Source organism: Periplaneta americana, chromosome 14 (genome assembly GCF_040183065.1).
Source record: "Periplaneta americana isolate PAMFEO1 chromosome 14, P.americana_PAMFEO1_priV1, whole genome shotgun sequence".
Taxonomy (NCBI): domain Eukaryota; kingdom Metazoa; phylum Arthropoda; class Insecta; order Blattodea; family Blattidae; genus Periplaneta; species Periplaneta americana.
In genome coordinates, this window is record NC_091130.1 from 147,676,676 (window position 1) to 147,698,208 (window position 21,533).

At 34.7% G+C, this 21,533-nt stretch overlaps 2 long non-coding RNA genes across 2 annotated transcripts in view; both read right to left on the minus strand.

The window, feature by feature from the left end:
• Positions 1 to 21,533, minus strand: part of LOC138713829 (uncharacterized) — a 280,083-nt gene that overhangs the window by 214,329 nt on the left and 44,221 nt on the right. The gene's annotated exons all lie outside the window — the stretch shown is intronic.
• LOC138713828 (uncharacterized) lies at positions 2,998 to 12,618 on the minus strand. Its single transcript, XR_011335994.1, has 2 exons — positions 12,471 to 12,618; positions 2,998 to 3,409 (listed from the first exon to the last, which is right to left on the minus strand). It is a non-coding gene; the product is annotated as an uncharacterized lncRNA (long non-coding RNA).

The following is a 21,533-nucleotide window of genomic DNA, read 5'->3' on the forward strand; positions in this document are numbered from 1 at the left end:
AAGGTTGGTATCTTATATAGCCCTCTTGTTTCACAGGGATAATCCGCAAACTATTACGCAAAGCACGGGAATTTTACTTGATGCAAGTAAAGAGATAGATTTGGAAGGAAATTCCGAAAAAAAAGTATGCGATTATGTCTCGTTACCGAACATAGTATGAAATGGAAAATATAAAAATTGAAAATGTATCCTTCGAAAAGGTGGACAAATTCAAGTACATAGGACACTGAAGAGGAAGTTAAACGCAGGCTAAATACGGGAAATCCTGCTATTAATCGGTTGAAAAGTTTTTGTCATCCAGTCTACTTTCGAAGAAGCTGAAAGTTAGAATTTATAAAACAAATCAGTTATATTACCGGTTGTTTTGTATGGTAGTGAAACTTGGACTCCCATTTTGAGAGAGGAACATAGGTTAAGGGTGTTTGAGAATAAGGTTCTTAGGAAAATATTTGGGGCTAAGAGGGATGAAGTTACAGGAAGGTGAAGAAAGTTACACAACCCAGAACTGAATGCATTGTATTCTTCACCTGACATAATTAGGAATATTAAATCCAGATGTTTGAGATGGGCAGGGCATGTAGCACGTATGGGTATAGAGTGTTAGTTGGAAGACCTGAGGGGGAAAGACCTTTGGGGAGGCCAAGACGTGAATTGAAGGATAATATTAAAATGAATTTGAGGAAGGTGGGAAATGATGGTAGAGACTGGATTAATCTTGCTCAGGATAGAGATCGATGGCGGGCTTATGTGAGGGCGGCAATGAATCTCTGGGTTCCTTAAGGGGAGGCAGAGGTGAAATTTTCGAACAAAACTGAAGAAAAAAATGAAAATTTGTTTTTTTTTCCCATTTTCATTATCTTTATTTTGATATTCCGATGTAAGTTTTTTATTTTGTGCCCTTAAAATTATGAAATTAAAACCAAGATAACTGTATTACTATATTATTCCCATAATAAACTAATACTTATCATTATTTATATACCTTCTCTGAACATATAAATGAAAAGAAATATTGAAAATTTCTTACAATATGGTGCATGGAGCATTTTATATCAAACGATATAAAGTTTTATAAAATTATTAATATTTACAGAACTATTGTACTTAGAAAATTGATACTTGGTATGTCCATTACTAATAACGTACTTAGTATCCATGATCAATTTCAAACAAATCGGATAAATTTTGTGGATTTTGAAATATTCACCTCTGCTTCCCCTTAAATGTCATTTGTAACTTAGCATTATTTTAACTTGTATTCGTAATATTTAGTATTATTTTAAATTGTATTTGTATCTGTTAACAATATTTTTCTTTTGTAATTTGTATTATATTTTGAGTCGTATTTATAATTTTAGCATTGTTGTAAGTTGTATTTGTAACTGTTACTTTATTTTAATATACATTTGTAACTGTTAGCATTTTTTAAATATTTTTTGTAACTGTTAGAATTATTTTAATTTAAATTTATTACTTGTTAACATTATTTTAGTGTACACATAAGGAGTTCTATTTTTAATATATTTTTTTAAATTCTTTACTTATCGTCGCACCGCGTTTGATTGTATGTGCATCCGGCCTTAGACTTCTATCTTTTCCATTCTCTATCCAACAATGTTGAAGGAAACTCCTTTGGTAAAGAAAATGGTTTACTTCTTTAACTTCTTTAACTCAATACCAGCAGATTTCTTGCGACGCGAAATCGAAAAACTAACCCAGAGTTTGCAGAGAGACATAGATAAGGTACTTCTTCTTCATCATCATCATCATCATCATCATCATCATCATCATCATCATCATCATCATCATCATCATCATCATCATCATCATCATCACCACCATACAAGTATTAAGCCATAGGCTCGTTCCGGTTTCATGAAAGCTAGAATTGTTAAAATTGTTCAGACCATCTTCTGTGTGGGCGTCCAATATTTCTCTTTCCATAAGGTCTATAATTTAACATCAGTTTTGGAAATCTTTCTACTGGCATTCTACCAATATGTTGTTTCCAGGCGTTCCTATAATTAACTATTCGATAAGTGAGTTTGAAAATATTTAGTTCTTTTCTTATATCTTCATTTCGTTTTTTATCTAGTAGAGCATAACCTGCTATATTTCTTAGAAATCTCATCTCTATTGCTTCCAATCTTTGTTCTTGTCTCTTAGTGATCGTCCAACATTCCGATCCATGCATTAATATAGGAACAGCCATTACTTTATAAAATTTCATTTTTGTTTCTTTCCTCGTATTTTTAAGGGTTCTTTTAATAGTGCCACACATCAGATTTAATTTATTTATTTTGTCATATCTTCACTTTTAATATAGGATAAGTTAAAACCTAAATATTTAAAACTATTCACTTGCTCTAAAATTGTATTATCAATTACAATTTGTGCTCTTAAGGAATCATGTCCTTTAAATGCTAAAATTTTAGTTTTATTCTTTGATATTTTTAAATTAAATAAAGAAGGTGATAGATGACATCCTTGTCTGACACCACGATTTATTACTACGTTTTTTTGCTCTTTTGATTTAAAACTCATTTCAATTACAATTTTATTGCCTACATATAAACTTTTAATAGCCGTGATCAAATGTGGAATACCTTTATTTCTCATTATGTCCCATAATTTTCTTCTATTTACCATATCAAAAGCTTTTTCATAATCTATAAATCCTATATATATTGGGATATTGAATTCTATATGTTTTTCAAATACTTGAGTTAAAGTGAATATACAGTTGGAACAGGATCTTAAGAGAGTATATTACTGACTAATTTCTGTTTTATATTCATCTGAAATAAAAACTTTTGTCACAACGAAAGAGTGATACGAACTTTTCCATCAACTAAATAAATAGGATAATCTATTATTTCCATGCAACATGCATTCCGTAGATTTTCTCTTCAGCACATAATTTATTTCTTACATAACAACGTAGCAATACTATTTTAAGCAAGTGTTCATTGGGAAACGGAATAAAGTTACACCGTATTTTAAAAACCACACATTTATTTGTAACTTGTTATATATTCAGTACATAACTTTGTAATATAGGCTACGTTTCTGAGTTGTTGCTAAGCAACACCGAAAACAGTGATAAGAAATTTGTTATCCTATCTATAAATGCATTTGCTAGATCGCTAAAAGAACCCCAACAACAGGTTGGATCTCCATTACCACATCCGGGTGATGGAAAACACAGCATTCTAAAACGTGCAATGCTTTGTAAACCGTCAGTAACTGCTTGTTGATTCCCATAGATCGTGTCCCTGTCCCTCTGTCCCTGCGCCTCTGTAATCTGGCCCGCTTCCTCTCTTCCTGTGGTCCCGATCTGTCCTGCCGATCGTGCAGGGACAGGGATCGCTCTGACATTCCACAGGGCTGTCACAACTACCAACATAACCTGCAATGTTCATGACATACATACAATATAGAGATGCATATGGGCTATTACATATGAAATCGATCAGTAAAAAACCTCGCATTTTTTATACTCTAATTTTTTCCCTACTTATACAAGGTACTGAGGAGAGTGCATTTTCAAAAACATACTATCGAAAGTAAAACGGTTTTCGTACTATTGAGCTACAAATTTAGCATATTTTATAAAAACAAACCTCTTTCAGCGCTCAGAACTCTGGAACCATTTACTGCAGAACATTGAACGGGAGATCATTTTGAAGCTGACATTTTGTAGATTATGTTAAGAAGTAATCCTTATTTTTATTGTATACAGAGACACAGATAATCTGATTTTACTTGCTTTTAGTTTTTTGCCCATTTGTAAAAATGTAAAAAATATTGAGAAAAAAACCTTGCATTATTAAGAGGGATTCGGCATTGTTTGCTTAGTGTCACGGCAATAAGTTTCGGGGGTATTAAATAAATTATATTCACACGCCTAAACTTGAAAGGCGCAGTACCGCACGCACTGGCCCAGAGCTGAAGATAAGCGAGCGTTGGGCGTCATTTTACTCCTGTGTTTATGAAAACCTGTGATAAAGCTAGCACAGCCATGCGCTGCTAGACGACACATCACGTGTTTATGTCTCCTGGCCTTGCTTCCCTCGGCTATCTCCCGCCTCACAGTCAGCTGGTTAGTTCACGCGCGTACTACTTATTTTCTTTGTTTGATATTTTCAATACTTTCTTATCAACGGTGCACCAGTAAAAAATATATGTTTATTTGTACTTTCAATGCGGAATCTAACCGTATATTTTAAAAATATTTTTTCGTGGGCAAAGGCGTCTTAATGAAGAAAAATCTAAATTTCTCCATTTCCATAAAGAGTAAGAAAAACTGTTTACATGTCAATATAAACTTTAACTTCTCAGCATCAAAATAAACCATGATTTTGATCACTGGGTGAAAGGATATCGGAGCCACAACAGTTTAAAGTTGCTAATTTTATGAAAATACGATAAATTTAAATATTTTTAATTTAAACACTATGAAGTTCTGATGTCTCAAACTTTGCACAAAGCATTGTATCACAGTTATCAACGGACAAAAAAAGTTTTATTGTATTTAAAAATTGCAAGGTCAATTTTCTCTATATTTCGGTCGATTTGAGATGGAATAGCCCGTATAGAGGGGGCGGGACGTAGAGCATCTCTGAACAAGACAGCCCAAGTAGGCTTCTGAAGTACAACTACGTTTTTCTTCACACTAGGTACGGGTATGTAGGGGGAGGGTAACTTGGGAATTTACGGTCACATAAAAGTTCAACTCCCTCTCTTCTTGCTCTCCTTATAATCCACTTGTTCCACTTGTTCCCCCTTGTTTAATTTTCTGTCCCCCTGTTTTCCTTATTGTCTCCTTGTTCTGCCTTATTCTGTATTTTCCTTGTACTTCTTTTCCTGTATAGTGCTTCTTATATTCTTCAGATCTCCTTGTATTCTCCTTACATTCTCCTTTTTATTCCTGCATTCCCTTGTATGTGTTTGTATGTATTTATTCACACTGTAAATGGGTAAATACCCGGTGACAATGGTAACTAATTACTAGACTTCGTTGAATTGCCACACGTAGCATGCAATCAGGTTGCCGATGTACGGTAGTTTAGGGGAGGTGAGAGACCGCCCGGTCTGGTAGTATAAGCAGTTCATGTTAAGAGTTGTGACCTGTCCAAATAGATAGAGCACCGACAGCTAATGTATACCTATGTAAGCACTTGTTTTTGCATTATTGTGGTTGGAATAGTCAAAGTTTAACATTTGTTCAGTGCAGACAAGAATTCAATCAAACATACTACAATGAGAGTGTTGCTGTTCCAAAAAAATTACTCCTGGAATACCCTTACCCCCGCAACCAGTCTTGACCCGTTGGGGAACGCGGTTGAATTCTGTTAATTATTATGCAGAACATTACGGCAAAATAATGGAGGTAATTGATGCATTGGATAGCACAGACAGTTCCGCTGTTGCAGCTGTAAAATCATTGCTTTCTGAACAGCTATTGAAAGGTATTCTGTCATTGATTCTAATTTTAAAATCGTGTCCAAAAGCATCATCCTGTTAGAATCGTCTAAACTACAACTCTCAGAAGCCCTTCATATAGTGGATTAAAAGTATCACAAACCATTATCCAAAATAACAATTCACTAATTTCAGAAAAAGTGAAAGGGAAGTTGAGAAACATTATTGCTAAAAATTCTGCCTATTCACAACTTCGTATTATAAATGATGCACTATCAGGTCACGACAAGACGTCTGAAGTTGGTGTACTAAAAAGTAGTGACTTCCCGTTCTTCAAATATGTACGTATTACATCGTGTGATGTTGAACGTAAATTTCCCAATCTAAAAACTCTTTAAGTGACCATCGGAGGAGGTTACTTTGCAGTCGCTGAAAATGTACATAACTCTTTACTGTAATGTACATATTCAAGGATTGTGTATCTTACATTAAATTTTAAGAGTTAATATATCTCACTATAAAATAATTGTGTATTTACATGTTTAGACATTTTCTACTACAATGATCATTCATTATATTTCTTGAATGCAGGATACAGGTTTTATTGTAACCACAGTATACTGCTCAGTGTTTACATCAGAGACACGCCCCCTCCTCATACAGTCTATACCGCGTGCACAGTAAACCTTGCGAATCTCGTGGCAATTCCACGAAGTCTAGTAATTACACTCAATAATTACAATAATAATAAAATACAGTCATAATATGAATAATAAATAATAATAGCAATATATTCCATTTTGAATCTTGCGTACACTACTTTTAACACTCGAATATAATTAATTGATTAACTAGCGGACTTACTCGTGTTAATTATGTAAGTACAAACAGACATACTCAACAATGAACGCAACAAATATGCAGACAACATAATATACTGGCACAGATACGTAGACGACATATTCATACTATACAAAGGAAACAAAAGACAAATACACAAACTACACCAATACATAAACAAAATACACTCAAAACTTCAATACACACTAGAACTTGAAAACAACAACTCCATAAATTTCCTAGACATCACCATAACAAAAGTTGACAAACACACCTTCAAAATATACAGAAAACCAACCACCACCACCACACACATACACAACACATCTAACCACCCCATACAACACAAACATGCTGCATTCAGGACAATGGTACACAGATTACTCAACATACCCATGAGCCAACAACACTACAATGAAGAAGTGAACACAATCAAATACATAGCACAAGAAAATGGTTACAACCCAAACATAATAGACAACATCATAAGGAAGACAAAACAAAAACTTAACAAACACAAAAACACGCAAAACACAACACAAACACAAGAACACAAGATATACATCACACTAACATATGAAAACAAAAGCACACATAAGATCGCATCTTTATTCACAAAGCAGAAATACAACATAGCATACAGAACAGAAAACACACTACAAAGACATCTCAACACACAAAAAACACAAACAAATAAATACGACCACACAGGCGTATACAAACTCACATGTAATAGTTGCGACAAGTTCTACATAGGACAGACAGGCAGATCATTCCAAACACGCTACAAAGAACACATTATAGCTATAACCAGAGGACACAATACGTCTACATACGCCGATCACATAACCAATGCTAACCATACATACAATAACATAAATCAGTGGCGGCTCCTGCGTATTTCTTAAGAGGAGGAAAGAAGGTAACAGGACGAAATGACACCTTCTTGAATGGAACATGCTACAAATTAGCCAACATGCACACATGTAAGACCAGGAAGTGTTGGGGTTGGTCTTCCCTTCTGTATAGCAATAATCTGTTCTTGTAAACTGAGTTTCCTAAATTTTCCACAAAATATAATGTTTTCACTTCCATTCATTGTTGAATAATTGCACAAATTAACAATTACAAGGAAATTCACAACCTCGCAGCATTTTTCGAGCACATTACAGCATCACTCGTGTTGGAAGAGACTATAGCAACTAACACGTAATCGGAACCACGGAAAGGGGAATGGGAAATAATCTGAGGAAAACGAGAACACTGCACCCACCCACGTGGTCTGTGTTGCCACATGTACATTGTACAAGTTCAGTATCAAATTCTTTTGAAGAATATCAGTTCTTGTAAAGTCATACTACCATTATTGTTCAAAGTTGCCGGTGCCCAATTTTTTATGTTAAAAATAATGTAGTTTGGAGTACCTACTTACTTTCAATTTCAAATATATTTGTACAAAACTGACAACTTGGCTGTTGCCCTGTCTATTACACAATGAACGGAAGTGAATTTCAGGGGCCAAAAAGATCTGCGATACTAACGTAGAACTACTTCCTCTTTGTTTTAATAAACACGACTTTAACTTTCAAATATCCTTGAAAGTTTCAAACCATGAATAGTATCCTTTATAAAGTGCAATGAATAAAATTTTTGATTTATAATTCAAAAAAGAAGTTTATATGATGTCTTTCATAGCATTGCGTTAAAACTGTTTTATTGTGTCTCCTCCTAGTTGTGTTATACTCTAGTTGAATGCAAGATCGTTAGATGGCAGCGGTAGCGAGCTTGCTGCACGACCAGTCGGTTTCTATTTCCCGCCCATGCGCTGATTCAGAGGAGGATCTCCTCCATAACCGTTCATTTACTTGCTTTAAAACTCTGTTTCTTTCTCTGGCCGCTACTGCGCTGTTGTCTATGTGTGTTAACTGCAGTAGAGGAGGAATGGAGTGCCTTTCCTCTACACAGACAATCTCGCATCTTTCTCATAGTTTTCTACAGTACATGAGCGCGCGTCGTTTAAAACTCGATCAACCGAGTTTTTCTTATAGCTGTGAGCTTAAAAATTATCGAATCTTCCTCGAATTTCAAGGCACATATTTTATTTGGTATTTACTTTCAAAAGAAGAAAATGTGAGGAGGACGTTCCTCCCTTCCCTCCCCCGAGGAACCGCCACTGACATAAATACGGACATGGAAATCCTACACATACAACCCAAGAACCAAAAACTCAACACACTAGAACAATACGAAATATACAAACACACTAAAACACACCCCGATCAAATTCTCAACACACAGATCAATTTCAGTACACACACACTATTTGACTCCACTTTTCAACACCTTTCAACAATCAAACGCACCCACATAACAGGCAGAAAAGTTCGAGATGACGCCGAGATCTAGTAGGCTCTGAGGATGGTGTGATGAAGCACCGAAATAGCTGTAAGCCGCACAAACTTACATAATTAACACGAGTAAATCCGCTAGTTAATCAATTATTTAATAGCAATATATAATAATATTAACAAGGAGCATCCTAAATTAAATGAATCACTTAATATAACATAAATAATTAAAGTAAATCTAATGTATATCTTAACCCTAAGTTAGAACTTAAAACCACGAGCATATATGATATATGTTCATACTTGCATTTCACTCACTGCACTGGAACTAAGACACATTTTACTGACACTATCCTGATTTCACTAAGACTTCAAAAACATTTCTCTGTTCAAATACTTTGCACTATCACTGTAAACTATAGAACTTCACTGACACAAACACACTTCACTGTCACAACGCATTTAACAGACACAACACACTTCTTCACTGATACAACATTTCAAATAACAGAATATCAATTACATCCTTATTATTCCGTAGAATTGTACTTACTATATTAACCTCAAATCGATAGCTTAGACCCCATTACAAACACTATAACTCACACCCGTTCACTATAAATCTATTTTCTGCCACTATAACTCTCAGAATTTACTTATAAGCTCACTGCAGTTTCACTACAACACCCTGCACACCCATTATAAATCACTGGAGAGTCACTATGTTTCTCTGCTTACTCACTATACTTGTAAAACCACAAAATAGTCTGCATAATGTATTACCGTCTATTAGTAAAGTCCTTAAGCCTGTTTTTAAATCCATTATTGGTTATTGGTAAGGGCTTTAGTAAGTCTGCAGGTAAAGCATTCCAGTCCCTGATAGTACGATTGAGAAAAGAAAACTTTCCAGTGTCCGTCCTCTGTCTTCTTTCCCTCAATAAAAGAAGATTGGGGGGGAGATTCGAACCTTGAGCTACTACTGTCTACTTGTTCAATAGACCAATGCCGTAACGACTTACGCTACTGTGAGTGTTCTTCTTTTTACCCTTGTATTCCCTTTTTTCTCCTTATATCTCTCTTATATTCTCCTTCCACTCCTCTTCTTTTACTTAAATTGTCATGATATTTTCTATGCACTTTCTTTTCCGTGTATTTCCTTATTCCCTTGTTTTCCCGTGTCTTCCTTGTTTTCCCCATGCTCTCAATATATTGCCCTTGTTCTCCTGTATTTTCCTTGCTCTTCTTTTATGTGTTACTTCTTCTTACATTTCCCTTGTTTTCATTGCATTCCCGTTGTTCTCCTTGGATTTCCTTTGGTCTCCTTGTATTCCCATTGCTCTCCTTGTATTCCCCTCGTTTCCTTGGATTCTCTCACTTCTCATATTCCCCTTACATTCTCCTTGTATTTCCTTTGTTCTGCTTGTATGCCCCTTCTTATTGCATTCCCCTTCTTTCCTTGTATCCCCAGCGAATAGGGATTATAAAGAATTGACACTGAGCGAATTTGCCTGTGTTTTGTTTCTCTGTGCGCAGCGTTTAGTTACACTTTCAAGCGCTAGAGGTTAGTGTAATCGAGCATACGCTAAGATAATAATTGAGAATAGAGTTGAGACACAGGATCCAAACATCGCCTACCTTATTGCATAATCCAGTAACGCTTTGCTTAAAATAAATTCAAGTTAACAGATTTCCTTATTTCTCAGTGACAAACTAGTTGTAATAATAATTTTTTATATTTCAGATATAATAAATTATATTATAAAATAATATAATACATTATAAAATTAAGTATCGAATTCGTTTAATATTTGTATATAATATAATATAGGTATATGGTTTTACTTCTCGTAAGAGTTTTGTTTTTCCATTTTCAGCGCTATCAAATCATTACATATTTTAATTGTTGTTGGGGTCAACGTCTCAACTCTCATTATAAAGGAACTCTAGAGTCTAGACATTACAGTTAATGACGGATTTATTATTTTATGGATCCAATTTATTTTGAGTACATAATGTACCTAGATGTATTAATTATATGTGTTATATTTCCGCTATGTCGACTGCTAGCTGGTGTGATGTCAGCGCCAACTCTAGGGAAAAAGCAGAATCTCACGCTCTAGCTGGCTTGAAGGTCATTGAAATCAGCCCGGCTACATCAAAGGTACCGACGCGAAGTGCCCATTCTTTATAATCCCTATTCGCTGGTACCCCCTTATGTTCTCTTTTTATTCCCCTTCTTCTCTTTATATTCCCCTTATATTTTGCTTGTATTTCCTTTCTTCTCCTTCTATTTCCTTTGCTACAAACTAAATTTGTCAGAAAATGTCTTTTTTTTATATGAACAAAAAGTATTAACTCCGAATAATTTATTATTTTACTATCAAACTGTTTATTAAGGAACTAAAGGTACATTTATAAATATAAAAGTGACAGTAGGCCTACGATTTTTTTTTCAAAACTCCTAGTCATTAAAACGTGACATATTTGTTAATATTTAAAACTTATTTTGTCCATTCTTAAATACCTTTTTTGCTCATATTTTATTTTTAAGTTGTATTTAATTTATATTCTAATCTATATTTCGTTAATTTTTCGTCTTTATATAACACTTTGAACAAAGTACTCACAAAGTAAAAAACAAAATAATATTACAATTTTTTGGAAAGACAGACTGTATTCATACAACAAAGATAATAATTTAATTACTTATATAAAAAAGAATAAAGTTTATATTCGTTAAAATAAAATTAAATGTATTATTCCTTATGTTAGGAGAAAATCCACAAAGGATTAGTGAAAACACGGGAATTTTACTGGAATCGAGTAAAGAGATAGGTTTGGAAGTAAATCCCGAAAAGACAAAGTATATGATTATGTCTCGTGACCAGAATATTGTACGAAATGGAAATATAAAAATTGGAAATTTATCTTTTGAAGAGGTGGAAAAATTCAAATATCTTGGAGCAACAGTAACAAATATAAATGGTACTCGGGTGGAAATTAAAAACAGAATAAATATGGGAAATGCCTGTTATTATTCGGTTGGGAAGCTTTTGTCATCTAGTCTGCTGTCAAAAAATCTGAAAGTTAGAATTTATAAAACAGTTATATTACCGGTTGTTCTTTATGGTTGTGAAACTTGGACTCTCACTTTGAGAGAGGAACAGAGATTAAAGGTGTTTGAGAATAAGGCGCTTAGGAAAATATTTGGGGCTAAGAGGGATGAAGTTACAGGAGAATGGATAAAGTTACACAATGCAGAACTGCATGCATTGTATTCTTCACCTGACATAATTAGGAACATTAAATCCAGATGTTTGAGATGGGCAGGGCATGTAGCATGTATGGGTATAGAGTGTTAGTTTGAAGACCTGAGGATAAAAGACCTTTGGGGAGGCCAAGACGTGAATGGAAAGATAATATCAAAATGAATTTGAGGGAGGTGGGAAATGATGGTAGAGACTGGATTAATCTTGCTCGGAATAGAGATCGATGACGGGCTTATGTGAGGGCGGCAATGAATCTCTGAGTACCTTAAAAGTTATTTGTAACTTAGCATTATTTTAACTTGTATTCGTAATTTTTAGTATTATTTTAAATGGTATTTGTAACTGTTAACAATATTTTGCATTTGTATTTTCTATTATATTTTGAGTCGTATTTATAATTTTAGCATTGTTGTAAGTTGTATTTGTAACTGTTACATTATTTTAATTTACATTTGTAACTGTTAGCATTTTTTAAATATATTTTGGTAAGTGTTAGATTTATTTTAATTTAAATGTATTACTTGTTAACATTATTTTAGTGTACATATAAGGAATTCAATTTTAAATATTTTTAAATGTATTTTCTCACCGTGAACTTGTCCATGGAAGGTTGTTTTGCTTCTTTCTTGTAAACACGCCGCAAGAGCTGTGCTCGTCAATTCTACATACCGTTCTAAACGCCGAACGTAGATAAGAGGGCTGGAAGTAAATCCTTTTTTTTTCCTTGAATATGTCTTCTTGTATCTATGGTGATAGTTAAATGATAATAGTTTTTGTTTTCAGAAACAAAACGACACGGCCATTTATCACAGTTTGAGGGGAACGTTCTAAGTTACACAGAAAGTTGTAAGATAATAGCGTCCAACTTAATTCCTCACCATTTTCCTTTACCTTTCCGTGAGATATACATGAAATACTACAAAGCTATTAAAAGTCTGTATTTTGATTTTGTCATAAATGAGTAATCTAACGATAAAAATGTTATTTTTTATTCGAAATAATGATAGGCTAGTATGATGGTTTTTGAAATTCAAATATATATATACATGGTGTTTAAAAAATACGGGGCATAATTTCAGGTATGTATTTCCCACATGTAGACAATCAAAATAGTTCATTACAACATGTGTCCGGAAATGCTTTATTTCCGAGTTCTGGCCTTCACAACATTGAAATTCACCGGAACGTTTTTCTTTCCGCAGGTCGTTGCCGTCAAAGGAGACATTAAGAGGGCACTCTGACAGTTCATTCCGAGGCGAAGGTTACATTCAGTGTTGTGTAGGTACTTGGATCGAAGGTTTCCTGATCGATGGATAGGTAGAGGTGGCCCAATTGCTTGGCCTCCACGCTCACCTGATCTGAACCCTCTCGATTTCTACCTGTGGGGCCATTTAAAATCATTGGTTTATTCGTCTCCGGTGCCTGATTTGGAATCCCTTCGGAATCGAATTGTGGCATGTTCTGAGGACATACGCAATACTCCTGGAGTTTGGGATCGTGTTCGCAGGTCAATGAGACATCGATGTGAGGTCTGTATTCAAGCAGGAGGTGGACATTTTGAACATCTTCTGTAATGACAACGAACTGCGGAAAGAAAAACGTTCCGGTGAATTTCAATGTTGTGAAGGCCATAACTCGGAAATGAAGCATTTCCGGACACATGTTGTAATTAACTATTTTGATTGTCTACATGTGGGAAATACATACCTGAAATTATGCCCCGTATTTTTAAACACCCTGTATATATACAGTGAGATTGAAACTTTGGCTCATGTCTTGGGTTCATGCCCATTTGGCAAAACTCTTCGTAACAGCAGACATCACAAAATCAGGTCTGTAATCGCAACATGCCTTAAGTCCAATGGCTACACTAAGTATGAAGAAGTCCATGGAATAGCGGATACTGGAAGTCATCGGCGTACTGATATTATAACATTCAAACCTGGAGAGACAAAAGGCTATATTCTGGATCCGACCATCAGATTCGAGACGCATTAGAATCAACCTGAGGAGGTTAATCTAGAGAAAAGGACAACTTATGAACCCACTATCCCTTATTACAAAAATCATATAAACTCAGGGATATAGAAGTCATCGGATTAATGGTGGGCGCTATTGGGACCATAACAAAACTATTTGTGTCATTCTGTCAGAAATTTGGAGTCCCAACAACAACAATTAAGGAAATTTCTATGATAGCTTTGAAGGGTTCTCTGCAGATTTTACGGGGAAATTTGTATTTCAAATCAAATTACAGTTGAATTTTCTCAGTCCATTTTTTATCTGTATTTTTATAAATTTTCATTATGTGAAATATTATCTACTGCAAATTTTAGTTTCTTGTAAACGAATTTCTTGTAAGACATTTTGAATGTCATTTTAAATGTTACTGTTTAACAATCTTTGTCTTTGGCAACCTCACCAAGTTGAGGAAGATTTATTATATATATACTAGTGGCTTGCACAGCAAAAGCTGCAAACTGAGTTTATCAGACGTTCAAATAAACATTTTTCAGATTTATTTTCAATGAAGAATACCAGATATTTTGAAAGTTATTTGCTTCCATAATAATGAAAGGTACTCTCTCTCGAGCCAATACTGAAGAGAACCACGCATATAAATATCTACACCACACCGCCATTAAATATAAGAAAAAGACCCAACCCCACTTGATTAATAACTATAAAAATATGTGAATTTTAATAATATTATTATCTTACGTAAGTTTTATAGCTTTCAGTAACATATACTATATATACTATATAGCCGCCACTCAGTAAAATATAGAAATCAAAATCTAATTTAAGTTGTTCTCTACATCTACTTATGTAACCCCAAAACGTTTCACTTTCATATCATCAATATAGCATTAATATGTATAATTAATGAAAAATAGTCACATCATGGCATTAACTACAATAATATTTCATTCTTAATGGTAAAAATGTCATCAAACCATCTCAAGTTTTGTAGTTTTTAATATCCAATACACAGCTGTACCCAGAAAATTACACACCACAGAATCGAACCTGTAATCATTTTAATAAGTTAAGTTTTTAATAACCAATTTAATTTGAGCTCTAAATATGTCAGCATTCTTGTAGATCATGGCCTTCGTGTAATATTGTTTACTGTAGTGTGTGTTTTGTTTTATTCTGAAATGAAACATGGCCGACTTGATGCTCGCGAAGGTAACATCAAGTCGGCCGTGAATGCAATTAGCTAGTTCTCAAAACTGACGACAGATGGATTTTGGAAAATAGGAAAATTATGTTTAAAAATTGACATTTCACTGAAAACTACTATTTTTCCGAAAAACTTTGAGTTCCAAGCTTCAAAATGAGGGGTCATTTATTAAAATCCGTTCAGCCTTTTTCTCGTAATTTCCATTACCAGTTCAAATTATACATATAGATATAGTGCTTATTATTACCTCTATCTGTAGATTTTAAGAGCTTGTCGATTGCCATTCAGCTAACTCTTTTTCCTGTTTTCCTTTTCGTCACGAAAGTTTACATCTTCCAAGACATCATTTTTCAGAGACAACTGGAAGTCTAATCGAGACACTGCCTTGCGAAGACTTCTGTCTCCAATGCAATACAACTTTGAGGAGAATGACATTGGCCGGTACTTTCGCGTGGGTGTCCCAGAGTTTGACACGGACACGTGAAGTTCATTGTGCCTTGAAAGGAAACTATACGAAGGTATTTATCTCCAGTAAAAACTTCGTCAGCTTTGGTAAATCTTGAGTCCCTATCTCACTAAGGACAACTATAGATTAACAACTGGGAAAACTCCGTTGTAGGAGGTTACTGAACCTCAGCGCTTCGCTGCAGGTAGAGTCGAAGTTTCCCTCCTTTAATATGAACCATTGCCGCACTGATTGACAATTCATCTGATGCATCACTGCTATCACTTAAACTTCGAACGAAATTATTCTGTCAGTTTCACTGTCTATTACATTAGCACTGAAAAAATATTGTTCTTTGTTATTTTTAACATGCTCAACACATTCCTTCCACTTGTCTATTCCATATTCTGCAAAAAGGCGGCGACACAATCGTTCCTTTACAATAAGTGGGAACCCAATTTCTATTAGAAAATCCTATTTAAAAGACTGGAGACAACTGACTAAACATTTTAGTTTGCCCCTTTAAGTAAATGAAACCAATCAAAACAATAAATGCTTATTTTTAAAGCATGCTTGGGTTTTTGAAGATAAATAATGTTTAAGTACGCGCTACTTGACGGACCCCGAGTAGTCAGACATAAACTTAACAAGTGATGATATACATGTTGTTGGCTCATTCTATTAACATGTTTTTTTTTTCAACATAAAATAGAATCTATTTAGGCGATTTCATACACTGGAACTACCCACTTATCTCTTCAAGAAAAAAAGTTAGAAAGAAATAAGATAATCAAAAAGAACCCTATGCGGCTCAGTTAAAAGTGATTTCTAGGAGGTCAGAATTTTTTGTGCGAAACGTTGGCACGACTATGCAACATTTTTGAAAATCCTTAAATTGATTTCCATTCTTTGTTTTCTAGTAAGATATTGTAACCTACACAATAACATGCTTCGGCTAAATCACAAACTATTCCTGTGACATGATATACATATTGTTGACTCATTCTATTAACATGTTTTTTTTCAGCATAAAATAGAATCTATTTAGACGATTTAATACACTGAAACTACCCACTTATCTCTTCACGAAAAAAAGTTATAAAAAATAAGATAATCAAGGTCAGAATTTTTGTGCGAAACGTTGGCACAACTATGCAACATTTTTGAAAATCCTTAAATTGATTTCCATTCTTTGTTTTCTATTTGATAAGTAAGATATTGTAACCTACACAATAACATGCTTTGGCTAAATCACAAACTATTCCTGTGGATATACATATTGTTGACTCATTCTATTAACATGTTTTTTTTTCAGCATAAAATAGAATCTATTTAGACGATTTCATACACTGAAACTACCCACTTATATCTTCAAGAAAAAAAGTTATAAAAAATAAGATAATCAAAAAGAACCCTATGCGGCTCAGTTAAAAGTGATTTCTAGGAGGTCAGAATTTTTTGTGCGAAACGTTGGCACAACTATGCAACATTTTTGAAAATCCTTAAATCGATTTCCATTCTTTGTTTTCTATTTGATAATTAAGATATTGTAACATACACAATAGCATGCTTTGGTTAAATCACAAACTATTCCTCCGACATATAATTTCGAATTTAAAGAATTCAGTACATACTTCGAAACTTCAACCACAAAACTAAAGACTTCATTCTCTGACGATTTTTCTTTCCTAATCCAAACTCTTTATCTTGTTCTTGATTTATGTATATTATACAAAACACTCGTGTCAGGCTGTTCAGTTACGTCGAGCCAGTTGATAGATAGGGAACAATGTAGGCATATTCGTCCGTGGGCGTGTTCGTAGGGGAAAAACAGAAATTATTCAACTTACACTATGTCTCAAAAGTTATAGTGGGTTTTCACAAGATTATGGTTTTAGAATGAATAGAGGTAGAAATGTAATATTGGTGCCAGATTAAAACAAAACCACAGTATAGAGAACATAGGTAAAGACACCTAAGCCATTTCGTGGGAACAAATTCTGAGTGCGCATGTCACGAAACCGGGTGTATTATCTGGAACCTCCACCAGATGGATCTCCATCTACGACAGGGCTGGCATAATTTCATATTAACTGAAAACATTCATTACTCATCTTTTAATAATTTTAAATACATGAGGCAAAGGAATGGCAATATAACCATAATAATAATTACTTCCGTATGCAATCATCATGAAAATATTCACTAATTGACGCTAACGTTCAAGTCACTGTTTGAGGCTCATGTTGGTAAAATTGATCCAAGTACAACATAATACATCATGGCGTCCGTTGCGGTGAAGTGCGAACATGAACGTCAACAATGGATATAAGTATTTTGACTTCCTAGCGACATAATATTAATGATAGAGGATAAACTCCAGAACATGGATTGCACCCTTTCCCTCTTACTTCAAAATTCCAACCTTGTGCATACAAAATAAATTTCGTAAATATAATGATGCGCATTCGAACTTTGCTGGTTGAGTGGAAGAGAAGCCTTACGGCCTTAACTCTGCCAGCTAAAATAAATCATTATTATTATTATTAAATATCTTGGAGTACTTCTAGAGAAACGTTTATCTTATAGCAGGGGCGTATTTTGCGGACTACCGGGGCTACCGGCGGTAGCCCAAGGGAATTACAAAAGAAAAAGTTTATAATATAACATAATGTAATAATTTTGTATTATTAGTTTTACCATAGTAATTAAAATTAAAGTAATTGTTAAATTTATATGCGCTCTCTGCTCTCGAAAAGAAACAAGTTGTCAAGGCGGCATCGCTGGAGAAACCGCTTGCTACGTGAGGTAGCCTTGTGACCGTTTCGCTCATGCTGTCCTGTCGCACAACTGCCCGTCCCCCCCGCTCCCTTATGGTTCCATCGTGCACTGTAGGCGGGCGAGTTGCCGCTCTCGTGATCGGTTTCTTCGCAGGCGCGAAGCAGCAATAGCTTAGTACGCTAGCAATTGAATGTGATTGTGTTCTTGCAGTGCATTATTTTAAATCTGTGATTTGTTCGAGTGTCTAAGAGTTATATTAATTGTGAATTATTAAGTTTTTAATTTCCCAATTAAGTGATATTGTGAAAAATATGGCAGAACAAGTTTCTGGAGATGTTTGTGTTCAAAATGACTGTGTAATAGAAGGTTTATTAAAAGTGCCTTTTAACCGTCGTACATAACAACGAGAAAGTTGAAATTGTGAAAATGGAAAGACCAACTCCTGAGTTAAATTTGTCCATGGACGTAAAAGAAAAACAGCGAGAGTACACACGCCATTTCACTTCAACATCATATGGTAAGTGGAATTGGTTGTGTGGTACTTCTAAACTGTCTAAACTATTTTGCTGGCCATGTTTGTTATTTAGCCGCGAAACTAATGTGTGGTCAAAAGAGGGGTTTTCTAATATGAACTCCCTTCGAACGGCAGTCCTAGAATACGACAAATCAAAAGCTCATATTTATAGTAGCATGAACTTTGCAGACTTTGGGAAGACAAGAATTGATTTACAGCTAGATAAGCGAAAAGCTCTACACATCAACCAACACAATGCTCTTGTGAAAAAAAATCGGGAGATTTTACTGCATCTTATTAACGCAGTCTGCTTTCTAAGAAAACAAGAATTGGCTTTTCGGGGTCATAACGAGAGTGTGGAATCAGACAATATAGGAAATTATTTTGAATATTTAAGTTCCTTAAGTGAATTTGACAATTTACTGGCCAATCATCTTGAGAGTTCAACAGTATTTCGTGGTACTTCTCTCGCAATTCAGAATGACTTAATATTTGCTAGAAGTGGGGTTATGATAAAGAACATAAAACCTTTTGTGGCCATTGTTGTTGATGAAACAAGTTACTGCTCTAATCAGAGTCAATTGTCCACTGTTTTAAGATACGTCGACAGTACTGCCAATGTTCAAGAACGGTTTATAGAATTCACAAATGTCAGTTCGGACAAAACTGCTGCTGCTTTGTTTCAGCATGTGGAAGGTGTTATAGCAGAATACAATGTCGGCAATAAGTTAATTGCACAGACATACGATGGTGCTTCAGTTATGGCGGGAAATATTAATGGCTTAAAAACAAAAGTTCGAGAAAAGTATCCTCAAGCACTATTTGTCCATTGTTACAGCCATGTTCTCAATTTAGTTTTGCAACAAACTACTTCATCCATTCCAGAATGCCGCATTTTTTTCAAAACACTGTCGGGTTTAGCTGCATTTTTCTCATCATCTCCTAAAAGATCAGAAAACTCAAGGAATTTATGAACAAGAAACTCCCAAACGTAGCACCAACTAGATTGAATTTTACATCTCGGCTTGTAAATACAGTAAAGGAATACAGAGAAAAACGGACTGCTTTCTTTAAAAATATCATTTGTAATGACTCTGAAGAAAACTGGGATGATGCTGTAAATGTGCAGGCTCAAGGATATTTGAATTTTTTCACACAGTTTCAGAATATATTTCTTCTTGAAGTCTATGCTAGAGTGTTCGCACATACAGATGTGCTCTACAATATTCTTCAGACAAAAAGTCTAGACATAGCATACTGCTTGCAAGAGGTATCAAAGTTAAAAAAATATATATATATATATATATATATATATATATATATATATATATACTATATCCGAGTTCAGACGTAGTGGGTTTCCGTCCATATGGAGTAATATGGAAAATTAAAATTCTTCGGCCAATACAATGGAACCACCATTAAAGCGAAGAAAAGGAGATGATGAATTGAAATACAGGCAGCTGTACTACAGCATACTAGATCGTATGCACATGGAACTTACTGACAGATTATCTGATTATGGAAAGCTTCAGTTCACACATCTTCTAGATTCTCAAAAATTTTCTGCTTATAGAGAAAACTTCCCGAATGAGGCACTAAACAAATTATTTCAGTCCTATAACAGTCACTTTGATCAAGTACGTTTGAAAAATGAATTAAGTGTAATATATTCAGCAGAAGTCTTTGATTTTTCGAACAAACCTATCCATGAAATATTATCTGCCATATATGAAAACCAGCTGAACCAAGTTATTCCTGAAGTCCTTAAATTGGCAACATTAATTGTGACAATACCAGCTACGTCAGCATCGGTAGAAAGAACATTTTCTGCGTTGAAGAGAATAAAATCCTACTGTAGATCAACTCATACACAAGAACGTTTATCCGGCTTGGCACTAATATCCATTGAAAAGTCATTTCTTCAGAAACTTTGGAAGTGGCCCAACTGTAATTTCAAGGACGAAGTCATCAACGTATTTTCGTCCCAATCAAGACGTCTGGAATTCACATAAATATGTAAGGAATTTTATTATAGGGATTTTAAAATATATTTTGTGTAATAAAAGGGTCAGTGGTAGCCCAAACCCTTTAACCAGTATACGCCACTGTCTTATAGGCATCACATTCCAAACATAAGAGACAAAACATTTGAAAGATACATGGCACTCTATCCACTTTTCAAAAGTCTGACTTCAAGGAAAGCAAAAGTCCTGCTGTATACATCCGTCATCAGATCATACATCCACTACTGCTGTGAGATATGGGGCCAAGCTCATCCTCGCCACCTGAAGAGTCTGGAAGGAATTCAAAGAGCTGTCTGCAGAACAATCACTGGTGTACACTACCTCACGAACAATGCCAAACTCTACAGTGAACTTCATATACCCTTCCTGGTTGCTAATATTCAAGATCTACAGACTACATACAGGAACAAGCTACTTCATCATGCCAACACTTTACTAAGAGACATAACATAAACTCAAACAAATATTTCCGTCTTTGACGGTCTTAGTAATCAATGTTCTTTAACAAAACCTATTTACATTTCAATTTAGGAAACCATATTTTTGTAAAAGGCAAGGGTCCAAGAGACCTGGTACTTTTAATAAAAACATCTTTAAAAAAATGTCGTAGGTGGTGAACATTAGAACTACGTGCCATAGAGTTCTCCACTTATCCGTTGGTTGAGGAGACAAGATGGAAGCCAGAATCTTGCAAAGAA